The sequence below is a fragment of the Hemiscyllium ocellatum genome (assembly GCF_020745735.1).
Source record: "Hemiscyllium ocellatum isolate sHemOce1 chromosome 41 unlocalized genomic scaffold, sHemOce1.pat.X.cur. SUPER_41_unloc_5, whole genome shotgun sequence".
Lineage (NCBI taxonomy): Eukaryota > Metazoa > Chordata > Chondrichthyes > Orectolobiformes > Hemiscylliidae > Hemiscyllium > Hemiscyllium ocellatum.
Window position 1 is genome coordinate 997,345 of NW_026867575.1, and position 10,389 is coordinate 1,007,733.

The following is a 10,389-nucleotide window of genomic DNA, read 5'->3' on the forward strand; positions in this document are numbered from 1 at the left end:
ACTGGGTCCGACAAGCTTTAATCCTATATGTAAATTCAAAATCTAATGTCACTCGGGAAGAGAGAGCGATTATGCCCTTTGTTGGATGCCAGTCACGAATTCCTGTAAAATGAAGGTTAATGATGAAGATTCAAAAGAACAAAAAAAGGGAACCCTTAGATCACCTTCCACCCCCCTATATGCCCCCATCGGCGCCACCGGTGAATCCCTCAGGTCCAGTTGAATCTCCAGACCCACATGCACTACCACCTGATAGTCCAGGGGGTGAGGCCTCAGGGGAGGAAACCCCTGATGATGAAAGACCCAAGGATAAAGAACAACCGGAAGGGAGTTCAAGGCTAAAATTACGGTCTGGGAAAAAGATAGAAAAGCCTGCGCAAGTCTACCCGCTGAGGGAAGTACCCATGGGGGGCGCGGCAGGAGGAACAGGATATGTGAATGTCCCTCTAACGAGTACTGAAGTGCGGAATTATAAGCGGGAGATGAAAAATTTACTGGAAGACCCCATGGGTTTGGCTGAACAATTGGATCAATTCCTCGGACCCAATATTTATACTTGGGAGGAATTTCACTCTATAATGAGAACCCTATTCTCCAGTCAGGAGCGACAAATGATAAGACAAGCTGCCTTTACAGTCTATCAAACAGAACAGGGCTCACAAGAACAAGAAGGCATTGAGCAGAAACTTCCCCTTAACAACCCTAATTGGGATAAACAAACAGAAGATGGAAGACGAAAAATGTGGGAAATGCGGAGATTCTGGATCCAGGGAATAAAACAAGCGGTCCCAAAGGGACACAATTTTGCTAAAGCGTTCGGGAACCCCCAGAACCCAGAAGAAACACCTACAGACTTCTTAGAAAGAATTAAGAAAAATGCACAACAGTATGCTGGGATAGATCCGGAGACAGAAATGGGGCGGGCACTTATACGATTGGAATTTGTATCAAAGGCCTGGCCAGATATTAGAAAGAAATTAGAGAAGATGGAAGATTGGAATAGTAAACCCCTAGATGAATTACTCCGAGAAGCACAGAAAGTGTTTGTGAGGAGAGACGATGAAAAACAAAGGAAAGCGACAAGGATTATGATACAAACAGTGCAACAAGTGACCTCACGAGAAAGGGAGATGGGAAGTGAATGGCGGGGACAAAGGAAAGAGGACTTGTGGAATGATAAGAAGAAGAGGGAGCCTTGGCAGGAACAGAAAAGAAGTGTCAGAAACGGGGGTCGTGACAAGGAGCCCAGATGTTTTTACTGTAACAAAGAGGGACATTACAAACGAGAATGCCCCCGTTATAGACGGGAGGTGCGCTCATATGCGTTAATGGAGGAGGAATAGGGAGGTCGGGGGTTCCTACCCTTGGGGCAAAAGGATTATCGACAGGAACCCCGGCCAATTTAAAAATAGGGCCCCAAGGGTCGGAAATCACGTTTATGGTGGATTCGGGAGCTGAGCGAACAAGTATAATGCAAACGCCTCCTGCCGTCCGGACAGGAGAGACAACCATGGGGGTAATTGGAGTTGGAGGAAAAACACTTCAAGTGCCCGTGGTGAAGGACGTGGAAATTGGATATCAAAATATTATAATTAAACATGACCTCCTCTTACTGCCATCGGCGGGATTTAATTTATTGGGAAGAGACTTGCAGATTAAATTGGGGTTAGGAATAATACCTGTCAATGGGGAGATGGTGGTAAAAATGTTTGCCCTAACAAAGGAAGATGATCAGAGGATCACCCCCGGGGTATGGTACCGGGAAGGAAACCGAGGTGGACTAAACATCAAACCCCTCCAAGTCAATATGTTACCAGAAAAAGGACCTGTACGGAGGAAGCAATATCCGATCGCCCGGGAAGGACGAGAGGGACTGCAACCTGTAATAGAGGGGTTGATTACAGACGGACTATTGGAGGAATGCATGTCCCCCTTCAATACTCCGATACTACCTGTGAAGAAGCCAGATGAGACGTTCAGACTAGTGCAAGACCTAAGGGGTCTGAATGAGGTAGTCCAGACTAGATACCCGGTGGTACCCAATCCATACACGTTAATGAGTAAGATTCCCCCGGAACATGAATGGTTCAGTGTAATAGACCTCACGGATGCTTTCTGGAGCTGCCCCCTTGATGAAGACTGTCGTAATCTTTTCGCATTCGAGTGGGAAAATCCCTTCACCGGGCGAAAGCGACAGTTAAGATGGACAGTTCTGCCACAAGGATTTACGGAATCACCCAATCTATTTGGACAAATACTGGAACAAGTACTCGAGAAATTCCACTGTAGTGCAAACAATCAGTTGCTCCAATATGTTGATGATCTTTTGCTCTCTGGACCAGACAGATATGAAGTGCGAATGGACACGATTAACCTGCTTAATTTTCTGGGGGAACAGGGCCTGCGGGTTTCCAAGTCAAAGCTCCAATTTGTAGAGCAAGAAGTGAGGTATCTGGGACACCTAGTCAGTAAAGGACATCGCCGTATTACCCCCGAGAGAATATCTGGGATCACGAATCTGCCCATGCCTAGGACTAAGAGGGAAATCAGACAGTTCCTAGGGTTGGTGGGCTACTGCCGGATATGGATTGAAGACTACACTACCCTTGTAAAGTTTTTGTACGCCAAACTGGGAGAAGATAGAGAAAGGGTGAGATGGACAGAGGAGGAAGAACAGCGTTTTCAAGAAATCAAAAATAAATTGGTTCGAGCCCCAGTGTTGGCGTTACCCACTCTGACAGAACCGTTCCAATTGTACGTCAACAGCACGGATGGCACAGCCCAGGGGGTCCTCACACAGATACGGGCGGGGAAACGCCAGCCAGTGGCGTTCTTGTCAAGATTGCTGGATCCCGTCTCATGTGGTTGGCCGACCTGTATCCAGGCTGTGGCTGCCACCGCCCTGCTGGTTGAAGAGGCCCGGAAACTCACCTTTGGAGGACGGATTATGGTCTACTCCCCACACTCCGTCAGTACTATATTGGCTCAAAAGGCACACCGCTGGCTGACAGACTCTCGCATTCTAAAATACGAGACTATCCTAATGAACGGAGACGATCTCAAATTCACCAAAGACCTCAGCTGTAACCCTGCCCAATTCCTATATGGGAGTCCAACGGACGATCAGCATGAGCACGACTGTGTGGAACTAGTGGAATTGCAGACTAAGAGTCGCGAGGACCTGCAGGAAGCCCCTCTGGAGGATGGACAAAAATTGTATATTGATGGTTCTTATCGCTGCATAAATGGGACGCGATATAGCGGGTATGCTATTGTGGACGGAACTACAAGGGAGACGGTTGAGTCCGGGCGGCTGCCCGGGAAATGGTCTGCACAATCCTGTGAACTGTACGCCCTCCAGAGGGCCCTGAAGTTATTGGAAGGAAGGACTGGAACTATATACACTGATTCCAAATATGCTTATGGAATCGTCCACACATTTGGGAAAATCTGGAAGGAACGAGGACTAATAACCTCCCGAGGGAAAGAACTGGCCCACGAGCAAATGATCAGCCTAGTCTTAGAAACCCTCGCCTTACCGACAGAATTGGCCGTGGTGCATGTCCCTGGTCATCAGAAATGGACGACACCGGAGGCAATGGGAAACCGACTGGCAGATGAGGAAGCCTAGCGGGCAGCGGTTGACAAACCCATCCGACTATTGACATTGATTCCCCTAAGAGAAGGGCTTGGCAAACAGCCAATCTTCACCCAGAATGAGATTGATAAAATGGGCCAGTTGGGTGCACAACTTGAGGCTGATGGGAGGTGGATAGTTCCTGATGGGAGACAAGTACTGAACAAACAGATTACTCGGGGTATTCTTCACCAGTTACACCATCAGACCCATTGGGGGGTGCAGGCCATGTGTGATACGGTCCTCAGGGATTATGTCAGCAAGGGAATACACACCTTGGCACAACAAGAGGTCGTGGGATGCCCCACCTGCCAGCGTGTTAATAAGAAAGTTATGCGCTCCCCCCACCACGGGTGGTCAACCCCTCGCAATAAGGCCATTTCAAAGGATTCAGGTTGACTTCCCAATACAACCTCAGGTACAACGCCTAAAGCATCTATTAGTTGTCGTTGACCACTTCACTCATTGGGTGGAGGCTTTCCCGTCTGCCAAAGCAGATGCACCAACAGTTGCTAAACTGTTACTAGAGAATATAATCCCGAGATATGGCATCATGGAATCTATTGATTCGGATTGTGGCACCCACTTTGCCTCAAAACTACATCGCCTGATCTGCACAGCCCTGAAAATTCAATGGAAGTTCCATTCCCCTTGGCACCCCCAGAGTTCAGGCCGAGTGGAGAGAATGAATGGCACCCTGAAGACACAACTTACCAAGCTAACGCTGGAAACCAAACTACCGTGGCCGAAGTGCCTTCCCATAGCCCTCTTAAGAATACGTACTGCTCCCCGTAAAGACATAGGGGTATCCCCTTATGAAATGCTATTTGGTCTGCCTTATTGGAGTATGGTCGACGGGTGCCCTACCTTGCAGGCAGGTGATTTGACTGTCAAGAACTATTTACTGGCTTTATCCCGATCTCTTGCAGAACTCCAGAAAAAGGGGCTCCTAGTGCAGACTCCGCCGCTCGATGTTCTCCTCCACAAGGTTGAGCCTGGTGACTGGGTGCTCGTTAAGTCTTGTAAATCTGACAAACTCCAGCCACAGTGGGAGGGCCCTTTCCAGGTCTTGCTGACTACCGAGGCAGCAGTACGAACAAAAGAAAAAGGGTGGACTCACGCATCAAGGATAAAGGGTCCTCTTCCGCCAGAAGGAGAGGACACTTGGACGTGCGAACTGGGCGAAAATCCATTGGTGGTGAAGTTAAAGAGACATCAAAAATGAACTCTGTTAGGACTCCTTTCCTATACACTGTATTATTATTTGCCTTCCTTTTCATAAGGGAATTGACTGGTGATTGCGATGAGTGTCGTTCGGCGCACCCAGGATTTTTGGTAATTAGGGTGGGGGCGCCGGGGGCCTTTTTATCCTACTCTCCTGCTATAGGGTTTCCCAATTGCTATAATGTACTCTCCCGTGAGGAATGCTGGGACAGGGGGAAACTTTAGTATCGGATGCTAAATATGGGCTATGTCGGATTAGCTGACGCGAGCGTCCATAATTGCCCCTTTACGGGTTACGAATGGGTGTGCATTGAAAAGGATACTTTCCCACAATATATTGATTATTCGCCGTACGAGGGGGCCAGGCCGTGTGACAAATGCCGCCAGGAGGTGCGGTGGGGAGATGATGTCCTTCCGGGGGCTTTTGTATCTCACAATCCTCCTGACGACCGTTGTTACAACCATAACGAAATGACAGAATGTTGGGAGTATGGGGAACAGTACTACCAGGTGTACAACCTAGGCTACCACGGGGATGGAATTGTTGGTTGCCCCCTCTTTGAGCAGTGGCTGTGCATCAGCTTCAATGGGGCTGCGGGAGATCATATTGAAAGGGTCAAAGAGGTCTATCCCGAACAGGCTCCGAACAACGCGCACCTCCATGCCAAAATAGCCGCCTCAGCCAAAGTTTCGTCACTATATGAGGAAATTGAGGGACAGATTATCCTCCCTGATGTTGCGCAGAACCTTTTTATTGACTTTACGTCCCGAATAGCCAAAATTTTAAATGTAACAAACTGTTGGGTTTGCGGAGGTCCACACATGACCGAACAGTGGCCATGGAAGGGGGAAAGTTTGGATGTGCGAGAAATTCTGGAATATAATTGGACATATTCCCGAAACAGACAGATGCAAGTCTGGAAATTGCAAAATACTCCAGAGGGTCATTTTTGTATTGACAAGGAGGGGCCGCAATGGGTTGGAAACAGTCCCTGTCAAATGGTCTTGAATCTCACCGCAAACACGTGGTGGCCACGGAGTCTTGATTGGTACCTCACCAAACGGGAAGATCTTAACTGTGAACGCCTAAATGACATTTCTAAGTCTTGGAATTGTAGTGGTTCCGGCCCATATACAGGTATTCCTGGCGTCAAGGAGGCGTGGGATGGTGTGGCACAACCTGGGGAAGGTGGTCCAGCTCCTGATGGTCTGTTTTGGATATGTGGGGACCTTGCTTATTCTAGATTGCCCAGGGAATGGGGAGGCTTATGCTTCCTCGGTATTGTCAGACCGGAGTTCTTCCTCCTTTCACGGGAACAAGGGGCTGATCTGGGGGTAAAATTGTTTGACTCCTTAAGAAGGAAGCCTAGAAGTGTTAACCCGTGGAATGTCCACAAGTATGAAGATGTTCACTTGGGAACAAGGGGAGCGGATTGGCCACCGTCCCGGATTATTGAGTATTATGGGCCAGCAACCTGGGCTCAGGATGGGTCATGGGGATACCGCACTCCCGTTTACATACTAAATCGGATCATACGATTGCAGGCAGTGGTGGAAATTATCACCAATAAAACCGCCCTTGCATTGGAACTGTTGGCCAGGCAACAGTCGCAGATGAGAGCAGCGATATATCAAAATCGCCTGGCTCTGGACTACTTGCTGGCCTCAGAAGGGGGGGTGTGCGGAAAGTTTAACACAACAAACTGTTGTCTGGAGATAGATGATAATAGGGAGGCAGTTATAGCGATTGCTCGAGACATCCGTAAACTGGCTCATGTCCCTGTACAGACCTGGCGACCCATTGGTGACGTCAGTTGGTGGAATAAGCTGTTTGGTGGAGGCTGGTGGCACACGGTCCTGATGATGATAGCGGGTGTTCTGACGCTGCTCCTCATTGTACCATGCCTGGTCCTCTGTGTCAAGTTTTTGATCCAACGAAATATTGCCCAAATGCAAGCCATTGCAATTCCCCAACATGGGACTCAGGAGCTTAAGGTTCCGCTGTTACGGAAGCAGAAGGAATTCCCCGGACCATGATTAATTCTGTCCTTATGATACACATGCACATCTTAAAAAGAAAAAGGGTGGAATTGTGAGAGAGGATTTTTGGTTAACAACTATAATTAAGATGTGCATGACTAAAAGGAATAAAAGGGAGATTCTGAAGTAGACAACTGAATCATGAGCATTATAATACAGAGTGAGCTATACCTTTCTTAGCATTATATTACGGAGTGAGCTATACTTTTCTTGCTGCTTTAAGATGAATTTACTGATCTTTGTAATAGAACTAAGTCTTTTATATGAACATTAATACCTAACTGTCTTAAAGGCTGCCCCCCCCCCCCTTAAAATGTGCAACTGCTAGTATTTTTGTAAGAAAAACAAGTTAAATGGTGCCAGTTCTGACCTTGTGTTAACAGAATGGAGAAACAAATCCAGACATCTGCTGATGTATTGTGAAACCACAGGACAAGAATAAAATGTGAGATGTCTGTTGACCTGCTTTGAACCTGCTGCAGAACCACAGAGCAGAAGAACGACCCTGTGTTTTTTTTTCTATGTGGTCAGAACTTGAGACAATGAGAGCATAACGGAAAATTACTGCTAGTTTAGAATGTGAACCCCGTGACTCTTTGGAGTCAAAGAGGGGAGGGACTTGTGCTGTATATAACGAGAGACTTTGTAATGCTCGGCGCGCCTTTTTCTTGGAAGGTTGCCCAACTCTGCAGACTTGCTAATAAAATTTTGTTTTCCTGAATTTGTCTAGAGCGATTATTAAGAAGCGATTTTCGTTTCTAACACCAGCATGATTGTTTATGCTAATGTCATCCGATAAACGCGGGGCCAACTGGAGAAGAACAAAGAAACTGTCGGCATTCAGAGCAGACATTCTCTTGGCTGCCACAGCTTTGATTTTGCAAGATTAAAGTTTAGTTTCATGAAGTAATTTCTGTGTCTCCTGGCATTTTTTAAAAAAATATAGAGCATGGAGTGATTCTTCCAAAACACTGCCTCCCATTCGACTCTCTCTGCCCCCACTTCCCAATCTGACACCACTCCCTTGCCACTCTCTCGCCATGCCATTCCAATTTATTTCTCGCAAAATCCTTTCTCACTGACTTTCACTGCACCCTTCCCACAGTCTCTCTTCCTCTCTTTCTACATACTGCCTCTTCCCCTCCCTTTCTGAACACTTTCTCCGTCCCTTCCTTCCACCTTCTCTTTCCCCCTGCCTTCTGAAACTCTCCCCAATTTCATACAATATCCCTCCTTTCCATTTCTCACTCTCCCACCTCTCCTTCTACTCTAAGGACAGGAGCAGAAAGGGTCTGGACTGGACACGCGACCTCAGAGATGTCCCCCAACCCGTCCCCAGCTACACAATCAGTACAAAGTTCTCCTTCCACAAACGCATCATTGACAGCCGTGGAGGCATCAACAACACCACAAGCCTCATTCACAGATTTTTCAAGGCGTCACAAAGTAGTAACAGCCCCCAACATGCCCATCCAACCGCCGCAGCCTCGCCTCAGCCCTCATATACCTCAACCGTGAAGTCTGTCTGAGCCTGTTGGAGCACTATGGCAGAGTAACTAATGTGGCATCACCCGGATGGGCACATCATTTGAATGGCAGGAGGAGAGATCTTGGTTCCTGTAAGGTGACCCCCCTCTCCTAGGCTCGTACCATTTCCTTCAGGAAACCCGGACAGGCACCTGACGTCCAGGTCCAGTCGGCCCCTTCCATTTACCAGACACTGACTCCACACCTTCCCACATTTATCATCCTCTCTGTTCTTACTGAAACATATAAAAACTGGAACCTTCGCAACCATTCTTGTACCTGCTCTAATCATGTCTCAGAATTGGCCATAAAATCAAAGTCCCAGGTCCCAACCGATGCTGCTGGTTCGTCCACTTTAGTCCAGATGGTCCCGGGGTTGATGTAGACACACTTCCAACCATCTCCCTGCGTGCCAGTGAACCTTTGCAAACTCGAAAAAACATTTCTGAACGCATTACTCTCAACTTCCTGGATACTGGAACTCCCACGACCTGCTGAATTACGTTTAAGTTATTAACACTCACGGATACATTCAGATTCCACTTGTGATACAATTGCTTCAGTTGTCAGTCAGTTAACTTCTCAGAAATAAAATATGCATGCTCTCTTCCATTTGTTCCCGTCTGTCTCTGATAATCCTATTTCAACTTTCTTTTCTGTACTCTTTGATTTCTCCTCCTGTTTCAACTGGTGACTTTGTCATCACTTCAACACCCAGTCAGGAAAAATCCCAGGATATTCTTCCTGTCATACCACAGGTGCCTCCTTTTCCACTGACATTTTTAAACACAGTAGGCAGCACTTGAACCAATGGCCCAGATATAACATTATCAAGTAGTTGCATTCCTTGAGCAGAGATTACTTTTCCAGTATTCCATTCATCTCTTCACTTTTCACTGGAAATTCTAAGGTCATTCTACATAGTAGTTCACATCTTATCTTACGATTGGTTCCATGTACCAGCACTTTTTCTGGATATATTCTTTACATACCTCCTCATATCACAATATCAAAGGTTGTCATGATCCCGCATCTCTTAATACTGTCAGCTCTTCACAAGCTGCTTCTGTCCTAAATGACTAAAACTTACCTTTGAAGTAAATTGTTTTACCAGATCTGGCACGTAATGCTCAAACAACCGCTGATCAGATTTTGCATCGAGCTCAGAGGTTTAGCATCCACTACGATTTCCATTACCACGCAAACAAAATTCACCAACTTCAACTATTTTCCCAGTTTGTCATCTGACCCAACAACACATCGCCGTCTCTATTCAAGTGCAACAACGGAGACATTTAACACCTCTTTCCCCTTCAAGTGTGTCTTTCTCACCCTCTGGTAAGCTATCTTTATGTTGTCCACCGAGATTCAAAATTCAGTTACCACGTGAGTATCTCTGGTTTCCCCAATTCCGATCGTTCCCGGACTGAAATTGACTCTGAGACAAATGAATCAACTCGTAAACATCAGCCATTTCAGCTGCTAAGATTGCTGTTTTAAGTCTCTGCTCTTCCAGGAGTTCTCGCTGCGTCAGGGGGCGAATTTCAGAAATCCTCTCTCGTTTTACGCCGAAGTTCATGTTCCAGACTCTGCCTTTCTCTTCTTCCCTTTTTTCTGTCTCAGTTGATTTTGTTCTGCTAAAGCGAATCTGACCTTTTTGTGTTTTGTGAGGGCGATTCTTGTGTATTTTTTTCTCCTTTCTCTCAACTATTTCAATTGTAAGTAAAGCTGTTTCATTTATTTTTCTCTTACTTTTTTCTTTTACCTCTAATTCAAACTGCTCATTTTAACGGTATCTTAGCCATTTCAAAATGTTTTGATGACGTTTCTTGCACATTTATTTGCTGAGCTACTACTGCAATTATTTCTTCTTTTCACACGGATGAAGCTAACTCCAACTCCACCTTCCAGCAGTTATGCATTGTTCACGTTTTGTGACGCCCGCAACGTCACTTCTGTCA